Source organism: Oryctolagus cuniculus, chromosome 10 (assembly GCF_964237555.1).
Source record: "Oryctolagus cuniculus chromosome 10, mOryCun1.1, whole genome shotgun sequence".
In the NCBI taxonomy this organism is placed as follows: Eukaryota; Metazoa; Chordata; class Mammalia; order Lagomorpha; family Leporidae; genus Oryctolagus; species Oryctolagus cuniculus.
The window spans coordinates 38,986,338-39,010,657 of NC_091441.1; the positions used below are offsets into that span (position 1 = coordinate 38,986,338).

The following is a 24,320-nucleotide window of genomic DNA, read 5'->3' on the forward strand; positions in this document are numbered from 1 at the left end:
TAAACCTGCACCCACATGGATTGACAGCACTACGGGTTGCAGCTTTACCTGCTAAGTCACAGCACCAGCCCCAAGAGATTATTTTAATCATATAGATAGATAGATAGATAGATAGATAGATAGTTTAACCCAATATATCCAAAATAATATTATTTCAAAGCTTAACCAATGTAAAAGATTATTGGGACATTTTACGATCTTTTTTTTATTTATACAAAGCTCATTCCGTTGCTATGAACTGCATTTCAAATACTCAGTAGCTCAGAATTACTGCAGTGTTTATCAAACCTAGGCAACTCAGGACCTCCTTTAAAATATATAAATTATAAAATATATTAATATGTTATACATCATAAATATGTAGATATTATAAAATACACAAGTACATATAATAAATTTGCAAAATCTAAATATAGATATCAAAGATGCTCACAATTGCAAAACTAGGTACAAATTCCTTATACTTTCAGCTCATATACAATTACAAAATCAAAACAAATCATTTAAATAACTACAAAGCAAATAAAATGCAAATTAACAACATTAGTTCAACATGATAGATGATATTTGGCTGAAACTAAATCATCTCTGCACAAAATAAAATGGCAATTTTAATGTTGACCCTCTGAAAATCTTCCTTTCCCCAGGGATATGCCAGGAGTTCCTTTAGCCTTTTCTCAAAATGAATTCCTCGTTTAAAGTCTCTATTCTCATTTTCAAAAATCAAAGTCCCAATACTTTTCACCAGCGTTATTCAATTACAGAGCCAATGTGGTAAAAAATATAAATGCAAAGGTAGGGACTGAAGTCACCCATATTCCTACTAATCATACATAATTACTGTGTAATATTTTCAAATATTTCTCTATTCTCTTCCCCCCCACTCAGCCAGCATCCTTTAAGACAAATATTCTTGGGCCGGCACCGCGGCTCAAAAGGCTAATCCTCCGCCTTGTGGCGCCGGCACCCCGGGTTCTATTCCCGGTCGAGGCGCCAGATTCTGTCCCGGTTGCCCCTCTTCCAGGCCAGCTCTCTGCTGTGGCCAGGAGTGCAGTGGAGGATGGCCCAAGTCCTTGGGCCCTGCACCCCAGGATAAGTACCTGGCTCCTGCCATCGGATCAGCGTGGTGCGCCGGCTACAGCGTGCCAGCCGCGGTGGCCATTGGAGGGTGAACCAACGGCAAAGGAAGACCTTTCTCTCTGTCTCTCTCTCTCACTGTCCACTCTGCCTGTAAAAAAAAAAAAAAAAAAAAAAAAAAAAAAAAAAGACAAATATTCTTGCCTTTTACACTTAAAATATATAGATGAATTTTTAATTGCTCATTATTTCCATGACTTTTCTTTTACTGGTTATGCTATATTCAATCAAGGTCAAGGTTATACCACCGCTATCAACTCATGAACCCAGTGGCTCATTCCTCACTTCTTTTTTGTAGCATCTAAGAATGAAAGAAAGCATGCCCAATGCCCCTCAGTTTCACTTTACAGAAACTGTATTCTTTTTTCCCTAGAGCACTGTGGCTTACTGAGTCTTGTTTACTTCCAGCTTGGTAAGCAGGCTCTTGCATTTAGGTATTCCCAAAGGCAACAGCAGCCTTGCTCTTCTCTCCCTACTACTCTCTCCGTTTTTGTTTTTAAATTTATTTTACTTAATTGAAAGGCAGAGTTAGAGAAAGGGGGTGGGGGTGGGGAGAATCTTCCATTTGCTGGTTCACGCTCTTAAATGACTACAATGTTTGGGAGTGAGCCAGTAGCTTCTTTTGGATCTCTCACATGAGTACAGGGTCCCAAGCACTTGGGTCATCCTCTGCTTTCTTAAGCACGTTAGCAGGAAGCTGGATAAGAAGTGGAGCAGCTGGGACTTGAACCTGCACCCATATGGGATGCTGGTGCCACAGGTTGTGGTTTTACTCTCTGTATCACAAGCCAGCCCTAACACCTTCTCCTTTAAACTCACCTACATCCAGAGTGTCACCTAATTTCTGTATCATAAGAAATTCTATCCCCTCTTCCAGATTCTCATTTGGCTTTTCCTGGTCTCTATGACAGTTATGTACCAAATCATCACCAAATCTACTCCTTTGTGGCTAGACAAACTCTAAACTGCATTCACTTTCTCTGCCCCAGCATCTTCCCATCACACAATCACCCATACTACTTTCTGTTAATGATAGCTCCATTCCACCCGTAATCATGGGCAGAAAATTTTGACTTCATATTTGTGTCTTTCTTCTCCTACAATTGCTGTAAAAAATCACTTGCCTATACTACTCATGAGTCATACCTCTTTTCAGATATTTTCATTGTCATGCACTCATCATTTCTCATGTAAGGTATAGCAAAGATGCCTTGCACACATCACACACACATATACACATACATGTGCATGACTTCACCTTTGTCCCTGAGGTCAATAATACAAGGTTAATTTTCTTAAAGCAGGCACCTGATTCTGACAATCTGTTCTAAGTAAATGTTGGCTTTTGCATCTATTGACCAAATCAAATGCTTTTTAGCTGATTATTGGAGATAGTTTCTATCAGACATTAGAATACTTTCCTTCTCACATCCAGGAAATGAGGGCAAATTTCGTTTCGTGGACGTAATATGTCTTCTCTAATCCACTAGACTGTAAATAAATTTTTGTCTTCGGAGATCATGTCACATTTATGCTGAATATCCAACAATATTCATAGAGCAAAAAAATAATACATGAATGAATGAGTGAATGAATGATAAAATGCAAATTACTTTAAGCAGTTGATATTTTTTGGCACAAATTACAAGAGGACCATTGCCCCAAATATTGATAGCAGCTGAGAAGAGATAGATGTCAGAGACATGAAAAGTCACCCAGTACAGACTGGTTTGAGATACAAAATGAGTACTCCTGTGAACCCAAACCAGAGTTTTGGGGTGTGTGTTGTGTGCCTTTCAAATAAATAAATTTTAAGAAAAAAAAAAAAAAACAGAAACAAAAACAAAAACAGAGAGACCAGAATCTATCATAACTAGATCATGGAACCTGGGAGGAGCATTTAAATCGTTTATCAAAAAGTCTCATGTACACAGAAGAAAATGATCCCAAATTTGAGAAATGGTCCCCTTTCACTATTTTGTTAGCAGGTAAGTTTCCTCTTTGAGCTAACTTCAAGTTAAACTTATAGCAGAAATATCTTTCTTGAGACATCGAACTTCTTATACAAACTTGCTAATCTTTAATTGATCAGATTGAATCTATAACCAAGTCTCCAGTGGTTAGAGACCTCCCAGAAAGGAAAACTTGGCAATGACCACAGATAAACTTCTGAAAAAGTAATTAAAGTCCATTTAGCACTTAACTGCTTTTCATTTGGAAAATGTGGTAATATTTAAAGGAGGTCAGGCAATTGCTATTATCTTATTTTACAAATGAGAAAATTGAGGATCTGTAGACAAATGTCATATCATGTGGTCAAATGTCATGGCATGTCATAGCTATTCCTTATGAAGACAAATGCCATAGCATACCATACCATAAAGCAGCAAACCTATGGTAAATCCAGGTCTCAGTCACCTGGGCTAGTGCCCATCCTAAGTTATTGATTTATGAGTTTATCCTAAGTTATTGATTTATGAGTTATCACTCATTTACTACTTTCTAAATGATTATATCTATTTGTAAATAACTGTAATGTGTAACTATCTCATCCACAGCAATATATTTTCAATTAAGCTTCTGGCTTATATTTTTCTATAGGAAATTTCCATTTCAACCCTCATAGAAGATGCTTCTGACCATGAACTTGAGCTCACTAGCAAATAATGATCTTTTAAATAAAATATTTGTTCAATATGAATTAATCAAATTGTAATTTTTCATTATTTAATTTTCCTCCTACTCTCCTGAGTTTCTTTTGTGGATTCCTGAGCAATTTATATCCAGCTCAAAGCTTATATTATAAGGTCTTGTGTTTTAAGGCTCTAAGAACATTTCCCCTGGGTTTAGTTATAACTTCAATCCGATCAATTAAAAGTGAGAAACCTGCACTTATGAGATTCCATGCCTACAGGCAGATGATTTTGGAATAAATAAAAGTTTGGAATTCTTATCTCAATGAGGAGACACAGATTTTGTTCCTGTTATTGTTGCAGATTTTCAGCTTTCTATTTTATAACATAGGGAGCAGCTGAAGTAAAACATGTTTTTATTTTCATTTTCAACTTGCATATATTAACAAATGAAAGGCAGATCAAGCTGCAAGAATAGTTCAAGTTCTCTCCCTTCCCCCAGCTGCATTTTAGGAACTTACAGTAGGGCTACCAGATTTTTTTCCTTAGCAAATCTAGGGACACATATTTGCATATCTGTTTGCATGTATTTGAATTTTAATTTACATAAATTTGCATGCTAAATGTAAAAGCCTTGACTGCAAGTATATAAAGTAAAATAAAATTGATTAATTAGTGCAACCTACTATAGTTGTACTCAATCCCATTAATCTGGTTGTGCTGGAAGACTTGTAGTCAATAGTGGCCTGAAGGCTAGGGAGCCAGCTTCCCAGCTGTTCCTTAAACTAGAGCCAGCTCCATAAGCCATGAATTGCAGGGAATGAGAGTATTAGAGTAAAAATTGTTCCTGGAAGGAAACATACACTGACCCCCACCCCCACTTCCAACACATGCACACATTTCGTTTTATTTTTATCTAAAGATCAAATTAAAGTGTGATACTAAGCTAGGTATGGCAATGGATTTTATCATCTTCTGTGGCAGTTAACAGTGAAAGAAGTCACTTACCTTTGAACCAGTCCAATCATACACATGGAGGTCCACCAAAGAGACTTGCAGAGAGTGCCCTGCCACTAAGGTCAAAGTCTCGCCAGTCTGGTCTCACACCCCTTGTAAAACAATGTCAACATCCACAACCCCTGAATTCTGCTTTTCTTACCTTTCTTTTTGAATTCTTTTCTGATTGATCCTTTTTCTCATACTAGTTTCTTTGCCCCTCCTCTCCTTATTTACCAGAGTTTGAACTCCAGGGATTATCTTGGTCTGTTCCTGTGCTTAACAACCAATAAAAACAACAACAAACATAAACACGACAAAACCTTCTCTCTCTTATTTCAGTCCACAGGTGTCCTTTTCTCGACTCTTGCTGACTAAGCCTTACTGTATCTTGTGAGTCTGTTCATCTCATGTGTGCATGGTGTAGCTCTATGTGCACTTGCAAGGTGTTGTGGAATAAATACTATGAATGTGAAATAATCCTGAGACTATCATAATTTTGTGAGCATACCAAGGAATCCTTGTATTTGTGATGATTGAATAACCATGACTTAAATAAAGAGTGTTATACTATGTAGGAGACAGAAAAAGTGTAGGAAAGAGATTGAGATAGGGAATCAGTAGATGTCAGCTTCCTTATATGGTTCTTATTTGAAGTATGTGCCTTTGCTTATATGGTCTTAACAGATAAGATGTTCCTTATAACTACTATGGGTTGTCCACGGAGGTAACTGAGTCACACATGGTATTTGATTTCATCCCCACCATAACCTAATTGCAAAGTGGCCATTTTTAATCAACATTTTTCTGATTTGATGACAGAGACATGGAATAATTTGTCACAGCTCACTTCCAGGTTACAGCACAGAGGAAACTCACACTCAATAGCTCTGACACCCAATATTCTGTTTCAAACTACTAGACTAAACTGCTTCTCACTTAAATGCTTCTTGCCTTGTATTCTTCATCTAAAAAAGAAATGCACATATTAACCTCAACTTTATACAGTCTGGAACTCAAATTAGATGATTTAAAACAAAAGACTTTGGGAACTATAAGAAACTTTTCTTATGTCCATGGTTACTAGAGACAGATAGTTCTTTTACTCTAGTCCTTCATTCTCACTTTAGATTTAGTATTTCCAAAAATCTTAAAAATTGTAACACCATTTTTACTTTAATTGAAAAGACCCTTCAAACTGGCCACTTGTCAGACTGACAAGAATATATTTTGACACCACTAGGACACATGGCTGGGGTCACTTCCTTCGGTTTCTCCAATTACGCAGCTTGCTGCAAGGAGCTGAATCAACCATGAATGTCATCTCACTCCACACTGGCCAGCAGAGTGCTATCTCTTTGGCCCTTGGCATTTAACCACGTTGAATTATGAATGTACTTCTAATCACACTGTTTGCCTTGGAGCTGGTTAGGATGAATATAGTACCTTTTCTGGGAATTAGATTTTTAAAGAAGTCTACGCCAATTTTTTTTAAGCAAAGTTTATTCAGAAAGTGCTCATTATCTCAAGATTTACCAGATTAAGGAAATAGCACTGACTCTTGTGTGAACTTGCAGAGTGGTTCTCTGCATGTCTGTGGCTTTATTCAATATTACACAAAACTGATCAACTAGGCTAAGTAGGTCCTGTATAATCAAACAGCTGATACGCTGGTCTCTCTCCCTCTCTCTCTCTTTATACAACAAGCACCATGGAGAACTTACAATCTTGTTTTTTTGTATGAAATAAGACCTCTCTGTTGAAAAGTATGAACCTTTTCTTCTAACTAAGGATGAAAGAATTCTGTTCTGAATAATATGTGAAAATTAGCAAAATGGTAAATTCAAAAGTGAGTATTTTAGATGTGTGTGTCCATTTGTAAGAAGTTCATGGGAATGGAATGGTTTGAAGGGATGTTCCAGGCACATGTTGTTTAACCCACCTCTGTTCTTTAGACAGAGCAGCCTGAAAGAGGCTACAAAAATGGGTAGGACCAGTGCTGTGGTGTACCAGGTAAAGCCACCATTTGCAGTGCTGGCATCCCATATGGGTGCCAGTTTGAGTGCTGGTTGGCTGCACCACTTGCAATCCAGATCCTTGCTGATGTGCCTGGCAAATCAGCAGATGATGGTCCAAGTCCTTGGGTTCCTGTACCCAATTGGGAGACCCGGAAGATTCTCCTGGCTCCTGGCTTTGGCCTAGCCCAGCCCTGGTAATTGTACCTATTTGGAGAGTGAACTAGTGAATGGAGATATTTCTCTCTCTCTCTCTCTTTCTCTCTCTGTCTCTGTTTCTACTTTTTTCTCAGTAACTCTGATTTTCAAATAAATAAATATTTTTAAAAGGAAATCCTGTAACAAGATTTAAAAAAATACAAGAGGATCTCATGTATATTTCATAAGGAATTTGCAAATTTTTATGAAGCTTCTCAGGATTGGTGGCAGTTGCTTCCTTCCCTTTAAAATGAGTGAGTTTGGCCGGCACCGTGGCTCAATGTGCTAATCCTGCACCTAGCGGCTCCAGCACACTGGGTTCTAGTCCTGGTCAGGGCGCCGGATTCTGTCCCGGTTGCCCCTCTTCCAGGCCAGCTCTCTGCTGTGGCCAGGAGTGCAGTGGAGGATGGCCCAAGTCCTTAGGCCCTGCACCCCAGGATAAGTACCTGGCTCCTGCCATCGGATCAGCGTGGTGCGCCGGCTACAGCGTGCCGGCCGCGGTGGCCATTGGAGGGTGAACCAACGGCAAAGGAAGACCTTTCTCTCTGTCTCTCTCTCTCACTGTCCACTCTGCCTGTCAAAAAAAAAAAAAAAAAAAAAAAAAAAAAAAAAAAAAAAAAAAGATCATAACGAGGGATAGGTGTTTTGTCTAGAGGATAATACGTCCATGTCCCATATCAGAATGCATAGGTCCAATCCTCATTTCTGGCTCCTGATTCCAGTTCCCTGATGTTGTGGGCCCTGGGATAAAGCAGAGATGACTCAAGTGGTTCAGTTGCTGACACTAAGGGGACATGAATTGGATTCCCTGGTCCTGGTTTCAGCCTCAGCAAACTCCTGCTGTTGTTTGCATTTGGAGAGTATATCAGGAGATGGGAGCTCTGGCTCATGCTCTCTCTCTCTCTCTCTCTCTCTCTCTAATGAATAAATTAAAAAAGAAAAACCCACAATTAGGTACTATTTTATTCTTATTAGGATAGCTATAATGAAAAAGGCAATAAAATGTCTTGGTGAGGATATGAAGAAAGGACAACCATCATGCATTATCATATCACTACTCTGATTGATTGATTCTCAGAGTAGTTTGCTCATATAGAGGAGTCACCACTCCAAACCTTGAAGTGAAAAAAGAAATATATTGAATCAGTAAAGAGTGGGATAAAAATCTTTCTCCTATATTCCAGTCTTAAAGACAATTCTTCCTGTGAATAGAAGAGGAAAACAGACTGCAACATGAAGCAAGAATCAAAACAAGTTCTAGTTTAATCAGTTTGGGTAAATTTATACATTAGCTTACAGAACAAGAAATGAAATTATGTGTCAGTTGTTTGCTACACAAGATTTAAAAGAGATAACTCATTAAATTACTTTAAAAATATAAAGTGATTTACAAATATAAGGTAACACTATAAAGCTAAAAATCATATTGCATATTCTTAACAACATAAATATAGAACACAGATAAGGCCTTATATGTAGCATAAATTGGTTTAATTTTCTTCACACTATATTTGAAGGAAAAAACCCTGATTGCTTTAAAATTCTATAAGCTCTTGGTAAGATGTCATTAAAAGTTACCCTTAAGTTAAGTGGTTATAGAAAATGATATAAAAACCACTCTAACCTAATCAAGCCACTTCAGAATTTAGAGTAGATTTTCAAAAATGAAAACATTTTTGACATTTTTGATGAGTGTTTGGCCATTCAACATTTTTTAATGTTGAGAAAGAAAATGATTAGTTTAAGATTCTGCAGCCAATTGAAATGCTACTACCCCACAAATGGGGAGCAAAGTACAGGTGGTATTCCTATTTAGCATGTAGAAATTCAGGACGAAGACATGCAAAAATATGACAACTTTTTTACAAAAAGATTTTCTATGTAACACCATAAAGATTTTCCTCAGGGTTCCCTCCAAATATCAGTCTCTGTTAGTTTATTTATTCATGACTCAATTTATAGTTCAATTTTCAGGAACGTATTTACTATGAAAAGTTTAGTATATTCACAAAGTGACGTGTACCCATTCATTCATTAATTCTCAGGACCCAGACCATGCTTGTGGCACAAAGAAAACACTGAGTAGGGGGACTTCATTGTGCTGCCGGTGGTTAAGCCACCTCCTGCAGTGCTGGTATCCCATATGAACGCTGGTTCCAGTCCTAGCTATTTGACTTACAATCCAGGTCCCTGGTAATGTGTCTGTGATGGTGGCAGAAGATGATCAGCCATGTGTTTAACCTTGATGGAGTTCCAGGCTCTTGGATTCAACCTGATCCAGCCCTGGTTGTTGTGGTCATTTTGGGGGAGTGAACCAGTATATTTAAGATCTCTGTTCCCATTCTCTTTCTGTAACTCTGCTTTTCAAATAAATAAATCTTAGAAGAAAAAAAAAACTGAATAAATGTTTGATAGATGAGCGAATGAGTTAGTATCTCATAATGAGAGACCTCAATTCAACAATTATCCTTGGTCTGGCACTGTCGCATAGTGGGTAAAGCTGCTACCTGTAGTGCCAGCATCCCATATGGGCGCTGGTTCAAGTCCCAGCTGCTCCACTTCCCATGCAGCTCTCTGCTGTGGCCTGGGAAGGCAGTGAAAGATGGCACAAGCCCTTGGGCCCCTGCACCCATGTGGTAGACCTGGAGGAAGCTCCTGGCTCCTGGCTTCGAATTGGCATAGCTCCGGCCATTGCGGCTAACTGGGAAGTGAACCAGTGGATGGAAGATCTTTCTGTCTCTCTCTCTTCTCTCCTTCTTTCTGTGTAACTCTGCTTTCAGATAAATAAATAAATCTTTAAAAAATTATCCTTTAAAGGTGCTTTCAATGCTCAATATTAACTTCAAACAGCATTGAGGTAGACTGAATGTGGTGTCTGTCAATTAGGAAACAAGTATTTTTCAAAACCTTTTCAAATAAATTATAACTTAGAGTAGTTTCTCATTATTGAATGAGTAAATTAATGAACTTACTTAACAAGCACATTTACACCATCATTTCATGGTCAAGGACAAATCATGGTGTAGTGTATTTAAAAAATCAATGGTGCCGACACTGGCACAGTAGGTTAATTCTCCACCTGAGGCACCAGCATCCCATATGGGCACCAGTTCTAGTACTGGCAGTTTCTCTTCCCATCCAGCTCTCTGCTGTGGCCTGGGAAAGCAGTAGAAGATGGCCCAAGTCCTTGGGTCCCTGCACTCATGTGGGAGACCCAGAAGAAGCTCCTTGTTCCTAGCTTCGGATCAGCCCAACTCTGGCTGTTGTGGCCATTTGGGGAGTGAACCAGCAGATGAAAGAGTTCCCTCTCTGTCTCTCCTTCTCACTGTCTGTAACTCTGTCTCTCAAATAAAGAAATAAAATCTTTTTACAAAAAATGAACAAGGTATTTCCACAATCTGTGATTATTTTGATAGGTCTCTGAGCTGCATTATTTAAAGCACAACCTGAAGGCATCTGTTGTTCTTACTGTAAACTTTCAACAGTTGCGCCATTATGGCCACTGTAACAAAAGCCAGGTTTTTGTTTCTTTACCACCCCTTTACAGCTTTCTGTTTCTTTACCACCCCTCCGACATAATCAAACAAAATATCTCAAATTTCTCTTTTTCTTCTGTGATTTTCTCTAGCCCACTGATCTGAGGCAGTAAATGTCTGAATCCTGGGTGAGGAATCCCTTTGCTAACTCCCACGGAAATGGATCAGTTTGGCACATGAAGAAGGATCTCCAGTGGATGTCCTCAGCCCTCACATTAACCTCACTAGTTCCTCCTGCTGAGAATACTTTTCTCCTTAAATATCCTCACTTTGTCCCAGATTTCCCCATCCATTTGCGTCTTCTTTCTGTCTCTTTACCTGGCTTCCTTACAAGAGATCCTTTCATGTTTCTGTTTTCTCAGTCAGCATTCTTCTTCCTTACCACTGAACCCACAATCAACAACCTACATGAAAATGGGATTTTAATTCAACGATCATGAGGTCAATGCAGAATAATAACTGAAGAGAAAATGAGGGTGTGAGGTAGATATTAGCCTAGGCACTGTGTAGGGAAAACTAGGCCAGGGAAGCCTATGCTAGTGACTGGTATTTTGGTGCAGTGGTTTAAGCCGAGTCTTGCAATGCCAGCATTCCATGTCAAAGCTGTTCTGGCTACTCCACATCTGATCCAACTTCCCACTAATGTGCTTGGGAAAGTAGAGACAGATGGTTCAAATATTTCAGCAACTGCCACCCATGTGGGAGACCTGAATGGAATTCCTGGCTCTTGGATTCAGCCTGGCCCAGCCCTGGTTGTAGCGGCCATTTGGGAAGTAAATCAGTGGATGGAAGATATCTGTGTTATCTCTCCTCTCCTCTCTCCTCTCCTCTCCTCTCCTCTCCTCTCCTCTCCTCTCCTCTCCTCTCCTCTCCTCTCCTCTCCTCCCCTTCCTTTTCCATTGGTTCACCCCCCCCCCCCCAAATGGCCACCGTGGCTGGTGCTCTGCGGCCAGCACACTGCGCTGATCCGAAAGCAGGAGCCAGGTGCTTCCTCCTGGTCTCCCAGGGGGTTCAGGGCCCAAGCACTTGGGCCATCCTCCACTGCCTTCCCGGGCCACAGCAGAGAGCTGGCCTGGAAGAGGGGCAACCGGGACAGAATCTGGCGCCCTGACCGGGATTAGAACCTGGTGTGCCGGCGCCGCAGGTGGAGGATTAGCCTATTGAGCCTGGGCGCCGGCCTGAAGAGTCTTGTTATTTAATAGCTATGGCATGCAGTTCACTTTGCTTCCTAGTTCTCCTTCCAAGTTGCAATTTTAGAAATGTATACTGTCTTCTCTGCTGTACTGATTGGAGGATGTCCTTTCAAGTGGGTTTCAGTTTCTCCACCTATAAAATAAAAGGTCTGGATGTGATATTCCCCAAGATTGATGTACCTCTGAGAGATTATGGTTTACCTTTCTTTCCTACACAAATTATTATAACAAATATGCAAAATGAGCAATAAGTTGGGAATTAATCATATATATATGTGTGTATATATATATATATACATATTGAGACTAGTTCCTTCTCCAGAACTTTTAGCAATATATGAGTTGATGATATTCAATGGTAAAGCATCCTGAGTTGACTCCTCTCTAGGTACCTAAAGCTAAGTTTAAGTCTTTATTATTATTATTATTAGGCACCTTTACTCAAATTCATATTTCAAGGGTTTACAAAATCAAATGATTAAGTTCTAGCTTAGAAAATGCAAAACAGGTTCACCAAGGGTAGTTGTAACCTTCAACCACAAATAATCCTCAGCTATCTGTCCCCCAAGTTCATCAAGAATAAGTTATCTAGATAATAGAAATTATCTTTAAAATACTATTAAATATGACTCTGTAAGTTGCTCAAGGCTTGGAAAATTCTTATACCTGGGACTCTTTACAAAAAAAAAAAAAATTAGACCAAAAGAAGAGTAATCACAACTTAAGTTTTCATTTCCTCTAGGTAACTATAAGTAAACAACAAGAATATAGTGTAATTAGGGTGTGATATTGACTCTAAATTCTGAAGTATTTCCTTAAAAGTTGTCTCATTAAGTGCTACATTATGAGGTTGCCTTTTCTTACCATGCCAATTTTAATTGACTTGTTAATGAGAAATATGTATTTTTGTATTCTCATAAGTAAGAAAATAAAGTTAATAAAACCAATTTATTCTATCATTAAAGAATTTTCTGAGGATTGACACATGAAAATCAATAAAGTGCTATTCTGCTGTTAGAGACTACTAAGTGTACTGATCCATTTCCTGTCATTGAAATGATTTCTGGAGCTTTTTTTGAAAGATTGCCATTCAGGATATTCAGTCATACATATTTCTGGCCAAACATAGCATTTACCCACAGCATGATCAAGTATATCAAGTATTTTACCAACATTATTTCTATGGTTGCTTAGAGATCTAAAATTCAATATCTCTCTGCTTGGATCCAAGTTTTTTGAGAATTTACTGCTTTCAAGGTAAAAGAAAAGTCAGGGGGAAGGGGAGTTTAGAATGCAAGCATTCCAAAATAAAAACCAATTAAAAGGGAAAGTATTTACTTGGGGAGAGAGGTTCTTGTGTTCATTAAAAATAAACAAACAACAAAATCAATTACACAAAAAAGAAAAAAAATTACTCTTACCATATGGTTCTAACGCCTATGCCAAAAAGAACAAAATGGACTGGAGGCACAATCCATAGTTCAGTGCTTGTTCAATGAATGAATAAATAAATGAATAAAAGAAACACAACTTTGGAATGATATATTTTGCCAATTTTCTTCCACTCCTTCAAAACAAGCAAACAAATAAACAAATCCAGCAGAACAAAAAACTAAGCTTCAGTCCTTGTGAGTAAAATATAATAGATCCAAACCACTATTGACTGCTCAGAATTAGCTGCACTCTAGCCAGGGTATGAGAGAAACAACTCCTTGGGGAGGCTTTATTTGATCTGCAAAAGTTTTATTATTATTACTATTATAAGATAAATTGGAATGCAATTTAATTGGAGACATAACCAACCAGATGTGCAGAAACAGAAAAAGAAACCAATGTGAAAGGCTATATTTATTGAGAAAACACCCTGCAAGCATAAAATATGATCCAATTTTGAATTTTAAAGGACTGGAAATGAGAAAATCGGAGAAGACTCTAAATCTATAATGAAGAGTTCATAATGTTCTGTCAGTTATAGCAATAACTTACAACACTTTCTAATCTCAATGTACCTACAACTAGTTTGCTTTCAATATTTTGCATAAGCTCTATATATACAGGTGCGCCTATAAGCTGTTTAGCAGCTATTTTGAACTGCATACTCATGTAAATGAATCAGAGTAAAGTGAAATCCTACTGTCCTTCAAACATTGGAATTTTGGCTGACAATATCAAAAAATTACCTTCATTTTCTGCTTAATGTTATTATGCAGGAGATGTGGTTTACTGTGAGAAGCCAGAAGTATTTGATTCCTTTTGCAAGACATTTCCTTCTTGCAGAAACAATTTATAAGAGACCAGCATGTGGAACATGAGCAGTGAGAGGAACTTGTGGTTTGGACATTTGTGGTCAGCAACTCATTCAAGTTAGAGTCAATGCAGCCTGTATTGAGCACTTAATATCTGCTGCTCAGTATATCAGGCATCTGTATAAGTATTAACTTATTTAAAACTCAAAACTGCATTGCAAGGCAGGAAGACAATACCTTCATTTTCAGATCAGGAAACTGAAGCTTAAAAACACATGTAACTCAGAGCCGGCATAGTGAGCAGCGCGTTAACGCCCTGGCCTGAAACTCCGGCATCCAATATGGGTGCCAGTTTGAGACGCGGCTGTTCCACTTCCTATCCTGCTCTCTGCTATGGCCTGGGAAAGCAGTAATAAGATTGCCCAGGTCCTTGGGTCCCTGCACCCACATGGGAGATCGGGAAGAAGCTCCTGGCTCCTGGCTCCTGGCTTCGGATCGGCACAGCTCTGGCCATTGAGGCCAATTGGGGAGTGAACCATCGGATGGAAGACCTCTCTCTCTCTCTCTCTGCCTCTCCTCTCTCTGTGTGTGTAATGCTGGCTTTCAAATAAATAAATAAATCTTTTTTAAAAAAATGTAACTCACTGAGTTCACACAACTGTGTAGTGAAATACTGAGATTTACACTCATGTCCCTCTGACTCCATGGTGCCTGCCTTTTCAGAAGAACCGTTTATGCTTTCTTTTTTTTTTTTAATCTTTTATTTAATGAATATAAATTTCCAAAGTACGACTCATGTGTTACAATGGCTTCCCCCCCCATACCGTCCCTCCCACCCACAACCCTCCCCTTTCCCACCCACAACCCTCCCCTTTCCCACTCCCTCTCCCCTTCCATTCACATCAAGATTCATTTTCGATTATCTTAATATACAGAAGATCAGCTTAGTATACCTTAAGTAAGTATTTCAACAGTTTGCTCCCACACAGAAACATAAAGTGAAAAATAATAGATGATTTTTTTTAAATGATGATGAAATCAGATCAGACCTATTGTCATGTTTAATCCCAGTGAGAGTCAAGTTGGGAATTGATAATTTCTTCTCTTTTTTTTTTTTTTACAGAAGATCAGTTTAGTGTACATTAAGCAAAGATTTCAGTCGTTTGCACCCCCATAGAAACACAAAGTGAAATATACTGTTTGAGTACTCGTTATAGCATTAAGCCTCAGTGTACAGCACGTTAAGGACAGAGATCCTACATGAGGAGTAAGTGCACAGTGACTCCTGTTGTTGACTTTACCAATTGACACTCCTGTTTATGGCATCAGTAATCTCCCTATGCACCAGTTATGAGTTTCCAAGGCTATGGAAGCCCCTTGAGTTCTCCGACTCTTATCTTGTTTAGACACGGAGTCAAAGGGAGCACATAAACAAGTCTAGTATCTGCTAACACCAACCGATAGAATAAATAAAGGGGAGAGTGATCCAACATGGGAAGTGAGATACTCAGCAGACTCATAGAATGGCGGATGTCCTAAATAGCACTCTGGCCTCAGAATCAGCCCTAAAGGCACTCGGATCTGGCTGAAAAGCCCATGAGAGTATTTCAGGCATGGAAAGCCAAGACACTCTGGCAAAAAGATCTCTGTGAGTGAGATCCCAGTGGAAAGAACAGGTCTTCAAAGAGGGAGGTGCCTTTCTCTGAAGGGAGGAGAGAACCTCCACTTTGACTATGACCGTTTATGCTTTCTTATCATGGTTAAACTTGCACTGTGCAAAGTATAAAATAGACAAAAATTATTCTGTAACCTGATAATTCAGGTAACTGAGACAGATATAAAATGGAAAGAGAAGCTATAAAGTCATAGTTCATTGTCACTTGTACCCTAGTTGCACCAGGCTGCCCAGGTATCCTGGGGAGGTCCTTACCTGTTCCTTAATGGAATGTATTTTGGGCTCCACCCCCTGCTTTTGAATTCAGAGACACTCATGCATCTTTTATATTTCAGTGTTCAGCCTCTAATACACTAGTCCTCAATTTGTAAAAACTAATGACAGAAAGAAGATTGATTCAACAATAAGGAATAAAGAAGAGGAAGAAAAATGAAAAAAAAAATTTAGGAAATATTTGCTGTATCTTTATGGGATTTTTAATTTATTTTTCTGTACTCTAGTTAAAGTTTCATTAGCAGATGATCATGCCTGCCCACATCACCTGCAATACCTGTGCAGGGAGAGGCTCAAAGTGCTCTTACATTATCTATAAGATGCTGGGACGTGGAAGAAAGTGGTGTAGCCCACACAGGATCCACACTCCCAGATCAGTGGCTGAGTTTGGGCAGTGGGTTTTGCTTTACCCAGGCTGCCTTCTTTACTCTTCACATGAAGCTTTCATTTCCCTTCATGGACTGGGACCCATTGACAGAGAAAACACAAGACTCTTCCATGAGGAGTAAGATGTGGAGAAACACTTGAGTAGCATGGACAATGCAAATATCATGCATGTGAATTGCAGACAGAAACATATCCCTAATAGGCAGAAGCCTCAGATGAGAGGTCAGATTCCCTCAAAGCTGGTGGACACTGCTCTGGCCCACCCTCCCTGCATTAAGAAAGCAAGCACCTGGCCCACCTTGCTTGGGGTGGCTCAAAGAGCCTAAATGCTTCCACCCAAGCTGTATTCTGGAAAATTGGGTTCACTGTGAGGGTTGTAAAGGAGTGTGATGGGGAAAACTAAGAGGGGCATGAAAGAGGAGTGAGGATGAGGAGCAATATGGAAGAGTTAAAATTGGATTTAGTTGAGCTACTAGCTCTAATTGAACAGAACTTTGTGGTAACATCACAAATCTACCTAGGACAAAAGAGATAGAATCCATGATGCTTTCATAAGCAAACCAAAGAAGTATTACTTCAAACAGACAGAAGCTCTGTGTCTGACTACTTTCAAACTCTTTTCAGCTTTACCTAGATTTTCCAATATTTTAGCCAACTCATTTGTTCTTGTTTATAATGAAACGGAGCAACCAAAGTACTTCATAACTTTTCTATTTTGCACAGCAGACAAAACAAAATAAACCTGAAGTTTTTTTTTTTTTTTAATCTATTAGTTGGCTAAGCTTTTTTTCCCTTTCTATAATTTCCATCTTGACTTCTTGCTTCTTCTCACCTCTCTCTGCTTCTCTTCCATTTTCTGCTTCCCTCTTATCTTCTTCCTTCTCCACCTTGTTCTGCTTTCCATCCTTCACTCCCTCCCTTTCCCTTCTTTTTGTCCATCTTCCCTCCCTCCTCCCTCCCTCCCTCTCTCCCTCCCTTCCTTCTTGCTTGTTTTCCTTCTTTATCACCCCATTCTCCTCTTCATTTTTTCCTTTTTCATGATTATTGAATATTTGGAAATGTAAATTTGGATCAGTTGAATTATGTCTCTTTCAGAAACATCTAATTGAAGAATTTGTCCCTGAATATTTGTTCTAAATTCAAGTCTAAAGTAGTAGTTAAAAGGTTTTTATTTTGATATATGCAGTAAAAAAGCACAATTTCCAAATCAATGGCACCACATAAATTTATCTAAATAATAATCCAACATATTGTAATAAACTTCTCTCATTGCCTCCTTCATTTTACCAATAGGTCTTAATTAACTATATGTTACAAAATTGGGAGCAAGTCGTTGTCAACAATTTCCAAATAATCAAGAGCTGGTGGTTGAGAAGTATTTATCATACCAAAAATCCATATTTCCCTTTTTATAACATAGTCAAAATAATAAAATAATGTTTATTGTTTTGCTATTCACTGGAAGAGGTGAAATGAAAATTGTCTCAAAAAAACACTATATATTTTTAATTTGAAACAGAAATTGATAACACTTCAGGTATGTGACCCATAGAAACAAATTGCAAACTTCCACAACCTGTCTCTCAGCCACAAAGCTCTCATTGCCTTGACATATATAAACCAAAGATTTTCTCATCACACAAATAAATGCAATGTGATGACCTAATTTTAGGAGATTGATAGAAGATTTGAAATCCAACCTTAGTTCATGGGTTAATAATTCATTCATTTTTAGATTGGGTTAATGCTGAGCAATAACTAGGTTAGTTTGCTTTTGCTTTTGTGTTAATAAAAGAGAAAATATACCACTCATTCATTTTCAGGCTCAAGAAAGATGGGAGAAAAAACAAAACAAAACAAAACAAAATACAACAAACAAATAAGCAAGATCAGAAGTGGAAAATCATAGATGCCAAATTTTGAGCATATCATATTTGGTAAGATTGAGACTGGCATTTTTATGATGTAAAGACTATGCTTCTTTACCCATAAGTGAATTCAAAAGCGAATATTAGAAAAACTACATTTGTGTGGATGGGCAGTGATTATGGAAAAATTGGGAATTATGTATCTAACAAATATCATGTACTTGCTTCCTAATGCACATTAGAATTTGAAGGGCAGGGGCTCCATGGTGAATGGCAGATGGAGGAAGACATTAGTATGGTTATCTGGATCATCTTTTCCATAGACAAGAAGCCATGAAAGCAAACACCACTGTCTTTTCAAAGTAGCTGATTTTGCCTTCTCTGGAAACATGTCTGTCAGTCTGGGCCACTCCCATAAGAAAGATGAGACCTGCCTTCTCCATTTATCTTTCTGGTTCATGCAATAGACTCTGATCTTGTATTGCACCATTGTATTATTTCTCACTTTAATTACATCTATTCTCAAAGTCAACCCTTTCAAAACAATGCACCTGATTGTTTCTTCCATTTGCAGAACTTGGTGGTGTGTCTTCAGCATCAATCCGTGGTGGACTAGGACTTGCTAATCAGCTATCAGTCCTACACAATGAAGGAAAGTGAGTGGGGGAGCCAAGGCAGATGCCACACAATCAACTTCTCAAAGACTAGCCTTTCTTTATTCTTGGAGGGGAGAACAAAGACACATTGTCAGGATTTGGGAAGCAAAAACAAAATAAATCAAGTTTAGGTGTTAGTTGTTATCAACATGAGCATAGTGACATTACTTACTATTCTACAATTAACACCTAACACAAGGTCTATCCAGTTGCTAAGTGCACAATAAATCCTTGTTAAATAATTTCACATGCCTTTCACGTTATATCCTTCAGATATAATGGCTCTACCAACCAGAATGCAAGCTCTCTTTTATTTGAAATCAGCTTCTATTGTTTTTTGTGGGGAAGGGCCGGGGGGAGTGGGGTGAAAATGGATATTTTATGCATTGCTGTATTTCCTGAATCTGAATGTTTAGGAAAACAAATGCCATTGAACAATATATACTCAAAAATGTCAAATAACTAAGTGAAATTACAAATCATTCAATTAAATACTGAAAACCTCATATGCTGCTATTCTCTCCCAAAAAATTTCTCCTTTTATCCATCATCTGTCATTTAGTCTTAAATTTGTCTTTATTAATAAAATTTTATTTTTATATGACTTCAAACTTATAGAAAAATATGAAAGTTATAATAATACTTCATGGATATTTGACATATGTTTAAAAACCTGTTATATCATCTTGCAGACAGATAATTTTTATGCTTACCAAGCACCCTTCTTTCTATCTAGTAATACTATTTGTCTATTTTAAAGTAGTCAGCTCTATTAGTTATTGTCAACAAGATTTCTATCTCTGTGAATGTGTATATGTGCGTGTGTATTTAACAAGAAAATGTCAAATACACATCCTCTATATCCACACATTTTATCTAAGTGGATTAAACACTCCCAAAATATGGATATTGGCAGAATGGACATGCTTATGTGATTCAACCCAACAAAAGAAACATTTTAGATTCAGAGACTCAAAACAGTTGTTGGGTTGAAGCATGTACATATACATATACATTCTGCCAATCTTTACATTTTCGGGTTATTTAATCCACTTACATAAAATGTATTAACACAAGGGATGTATGTTTGAAATTATTTGATAGTTTTATATCCATCATAGATCATTTTTGTTCTTCCATTCTTCCAGTACTTCTTTATTGTTTGTTAAATATATATTTACAGTGTGCTGTTAAATTCCTTCTTTTTTTTTATATACACCTGCTATGAATATCCATGTATACAACTTTTGTGCATTTTTTTCTGTTTTGTGAAAATATATTTTAGTAGAATTTATTCTTCATCTAATAGATACTTAATTTATTTTAGAACACCAAAATTTTAGCAAAGTTCTTATACAATTCTACATTTTAAACACTAAGTTTTGGATCTTCATTTTGTTTTACAATTTTAACACCCTATGATGTTGTCAATAGTTTTTATTTTTTTATTTAACTATTGCATGTTTTGATTATTGAAGTATCCATTGTAGTTGTATTTTATATTCCCCTAAGAAGTAATGATATTGAACATTTCTTCATATATGTTACAACCACTTATCTATTTTCTTTCCTATGCATATATACACATCAATTTTATTAGATTTTTTTTTTTTTTAGTTTTTGAGTTATAGAAGATTGTAAGTATACTATGTATAAATTCCTCTTGTCAATATCTGTCTGGGAGAAATGAAAATTGGAGAGAAGAGTAGATGAGAGAGGCATTCATAAAACTTAGCAAGGAATAGCCCCATTTGAAGTTTTGAGCCAATGTATTCAGAAGCAGCAGAGCCATTAATGCATTAAGTCTCTCCTGTATTCCTAGGACTTCAGATACAACTGTGTTAGACTTTGTGCCATTGTCCTACAGGTCACTAAAACTGCATTTGCTTTGTTATTAATTTTGATTTTTTTCTATTCTCAGACTATGTAATTTTTGTTGAAGTATATTGAAGTTCAGTACTGATACATGGTCAAGCATTCTCATGCTTCATTAATATACTGCGAAGCCCGTTAGTGTAATTTTTATTTAAAACACTGTACTTACCATTTTTAGAGGTTTAAAATGATTTGTTTTTATGATTTTTACTACTCTAATATACAAATCTCTTAATTCTTCATTACTGCCATTTCCTTTAAAATTTTAATGTATCTTAAAATCTGCTTTAAAATTTTTCTGCTAATTATAGCATCCCAATCATCTTATGGTTGATTTCTATTTATTGCTTTTTCTCTTGACTATCTCTGGTAACTTTTAATTGTACACTTCACATTATGAATGATAAATTGAGGAGAACCACTTATGTTCTATTTTATCCTTCTCATAACAGTTAATTTTGCTTGACTCAAATTCCAAAGTGTTTCTCCTAGTAGTAGGCATCTGATGGCTTCTTCACTGATTTTACAACAATATTGCTTTCTGCCAAGTCAGCTGACATATACCTTGTCCAGAGATAATGTAGAAATCAGATAAATCATTTCATAGGGTTTATATGAAAAATTTTTTGGCATTCTTTCTGTAGCTTCCTCTTTTCTGGAATTTCTTGCTTTCTCACTAGCTACTGCAATAATTAAAAACTCCATTCCTTGAGAGTAATTTTCCATTGTTTACTTTAGTTTATAGATTTTGTTCCAGATAGATTAAGTGGTTTTGAACTGCAATACCCATAGAAAAATTTGTTGTGAGAGTGTCAGTTGTACCAAACAAAAATTCATGGAACTTTCATATTTCCACTATTCTTTGCACAGCAGTAGTCAAATGAACAAGAGAGACTATTTGAAACAGCTATATCTAATACCTAGAAGGAGATATCTTTTCTTCTAATTCATCATCTCCCACATTGTTTATCATTAGTACAATAAAATAAATTACTTTTCTTTCACTAACCTACTTCCTTATTATACTACTCTCTTCTCTTCTATATTTTATTCTAATTTATTTTCCCCCATTTTCCTATACTTTTTAATTTTACTTTCGTTTACCTCTTAGTTATTCACTTAAAATATCTTTAAAATATCTTTCCTATGTTTTGTGTTCATTAATGAGATTATACCTTCCCATACTTAATTGGAAGAAATTCATTGGTGGCAATTAATCATTTACATATATATACATACATATATATATATGTAAAATTCTGGACAAAATGGCTATAAAGAGCTTTGAGGGACCCCTTCTCAAATAAAGGATTCAGAATCATGGTAGAATTTTTTTATCTACAGTATATGCTTCCAGTTATATACCAGCAAAGAGCTAGTTATAGATTCTATCCTATTGCTCCCAAAAATGTCAGAGACAAAGGAGCATATGATGCCATCTCACAAGAGTGAGAGGCATACTTGGAGGGAAAAAAATTATATAAACCTTAAAGAAGCACTAAAAATTTCTAAATATTTGCATGACTCTATTCTTTAATTATACCTCTACTTAACTGACAAATTTTTCAGGAATATTTTCCATGACTATCCTATTTAAAATTAAAAATCAAGAACCCCATACTTCCTTCACCCTTTATGATGATTCTTATCATCACTAGTTACATGTCTGTTTACTAGTTATTTATATTGCTTGTCTATTTCCAATTGAACATGAGCTCCATTAATGTAAGTGTTTTTAAATTTTTACTTTTGTTAAACTACTGAGATTAAAGGGTGATACGTATTATATACCTGTATCTGCCTCAAAAATCACTGTTAAACGAAAATGGGATGGGGATTTTACCTCTAAGTGGTCTCATAACTTCAGCTATGTAACCTAGTCCAAATCACTTGCTGTTCATGATTGAACATATTACTCCCCATTCAAAGAGTTTCAATGATAATTTTATCTTTCCGGTTCAGAAAAATTATATACCTCAATGTATGAAATATTTCTATGTCTTTCAATCTGTTTATTATAAAGTAAATTTATTTTTTTGAACTCATAGTCTGCACTGGAGTCACATTTGAGTATGTACTTAAAAGAAGATCTTTCCTTTTGTTGTTTTATTTGGTCCAAATATCTGTGGCAATTTCTTATTCATTCTTTGAATTCTGTGTTTATTCTTCCCTGATTAAATATCTATAGAACTTTGTTGCATGCTCTCTCATAGCATATGCTATTGTTTGACTATTTTTAATATTTTACTGTTTCTCATTATACAGCACCTATGTCTTACATATTTTTATTTCTCTGTAGTATCTAGAATAAAACATTTTTCACAACATATACTCCATAAATTTAATTTAATAAAGTCCTCTGACATGAATTGCATTTCTCTTAATCTTAAAGTAGGCTTGATCAGTGTTGTAGATGATGTAGATGTTGGCCTCTGAAGGAAGTAAAATTACTAGAATGATATAGAATTAGAGCCTTCTTACTAGGCTATAGGAACGCTATAACTCAAGATACAAAAAGGGTACGATATTTTCAGGGAGAGTAGAGGCCACATTGACCTAAGAAAGTGCAAAGAAGAGGTTTTTTTTGCTACAGTTTCTTGGGAGTGTGGATTTAAAACACTTCTAACTTCTCATATCCTCTCATAATGTCTCTGTCCACACTCTTAGGTCTTTGAACTGCTCATTTTTGCAGTCTGAGCCTCTTTGATTGGAACATCAGTCTACATTGGAAAAATGACCAAGGTTTGGCATGCAGCAACACTAAATAAGACCTTAGAGAAAATAAACAGAGGAAAAGAGCCTGGCAGTGATATAATTGAAAGGAAGGGAGGTGAACAGACATTGTGGGTCCTAAGGAATCACATAGAGTGTAAGCAGTTCACTGATCTGTATCAACACATTAATGATTTATGTAGCTTTTAATTTACAACACAGACATATCTAAAATAATCAGGTAGAAGTAGGCATTAAAAATTCACTGCATGGGTCATAAAATGATTAGTTATTCAAGTGACTTCAGATTTGTATTTCATTAAGGAATAATTTTAATTTACTTTTAAACAGTTTATATACAGAGATTTAAGAACTCTCGCAAGACGATTATGCATCTCCAGCTTTTATGTATCCAATATATTTGAGACACTTGCATCTTCTTTTTTTTTTCTTCTAGCAAGCAGTATTAATTTGTTTGAGAGCACACATCCAAAAATATGGCCCATAATTTAGTAAAAATAACTTTACTTTGCAGAAAATACTTGGCATTTCTTTCCTTATTATTTCTATTATGAACTGTTTATATGGTTTAGGGACTGATTGGGGTCACTTTCTGCCCTATCTGTTAAATGAAATGATGTAGTCAGCATTAGGTCTCCTGGTCACTCAAGGCAAATATTCAACATTCTATGTCGTAATTATCATATTATATAAGGTTATTATTAAAGAGATATCAGAAATCATTTGCTTGAACTTGTTCAGTTATAGATTAAAAATTGCCCCCAACGAGTTACCTGGTTTGCTTAACCCTTCCCAGGTAGATGGAAGTCACATTTTCTTTTTCTTAGCCTCATGTATGCTTCCCTGTATCTTAATTCATTAGCTCAATCTCAGCTGTTGAAACTGTTTCTAATGTTTAA

At 36.8% G+C, this 24,320-nt stretch overlaps 1 long non-coding RNA gene across 2 annotated transcripts in view; it reads left to right on the forward strand.

Annotated features, from left to right (window-relative positions):
* Positions 1-24,320, forward strand: part of LOC103349327 (uncharacterized) — a 123,637-nt gene that overhangs the window by 68,412 nt on the left and 30,905 nt on the right. The window contains exons 3-4 of one of the 2 annotated variants that reach the window (XR_007921483.2): positions 18,113-18,226; positions 18,732-19,075. The exons of the other annotated variant lie outside the window; for it this stretch is intronic. This is a non-coding gene — a long non-coding RNA (uncharacterized lncRNA). Of the gene's footprint in view, positions 1-18,112; positions 18,227-18,731; positions 19,076-24,320 lie in introns of those variants that run through there. 2 annotated transcript variants of the gene reach the window in all.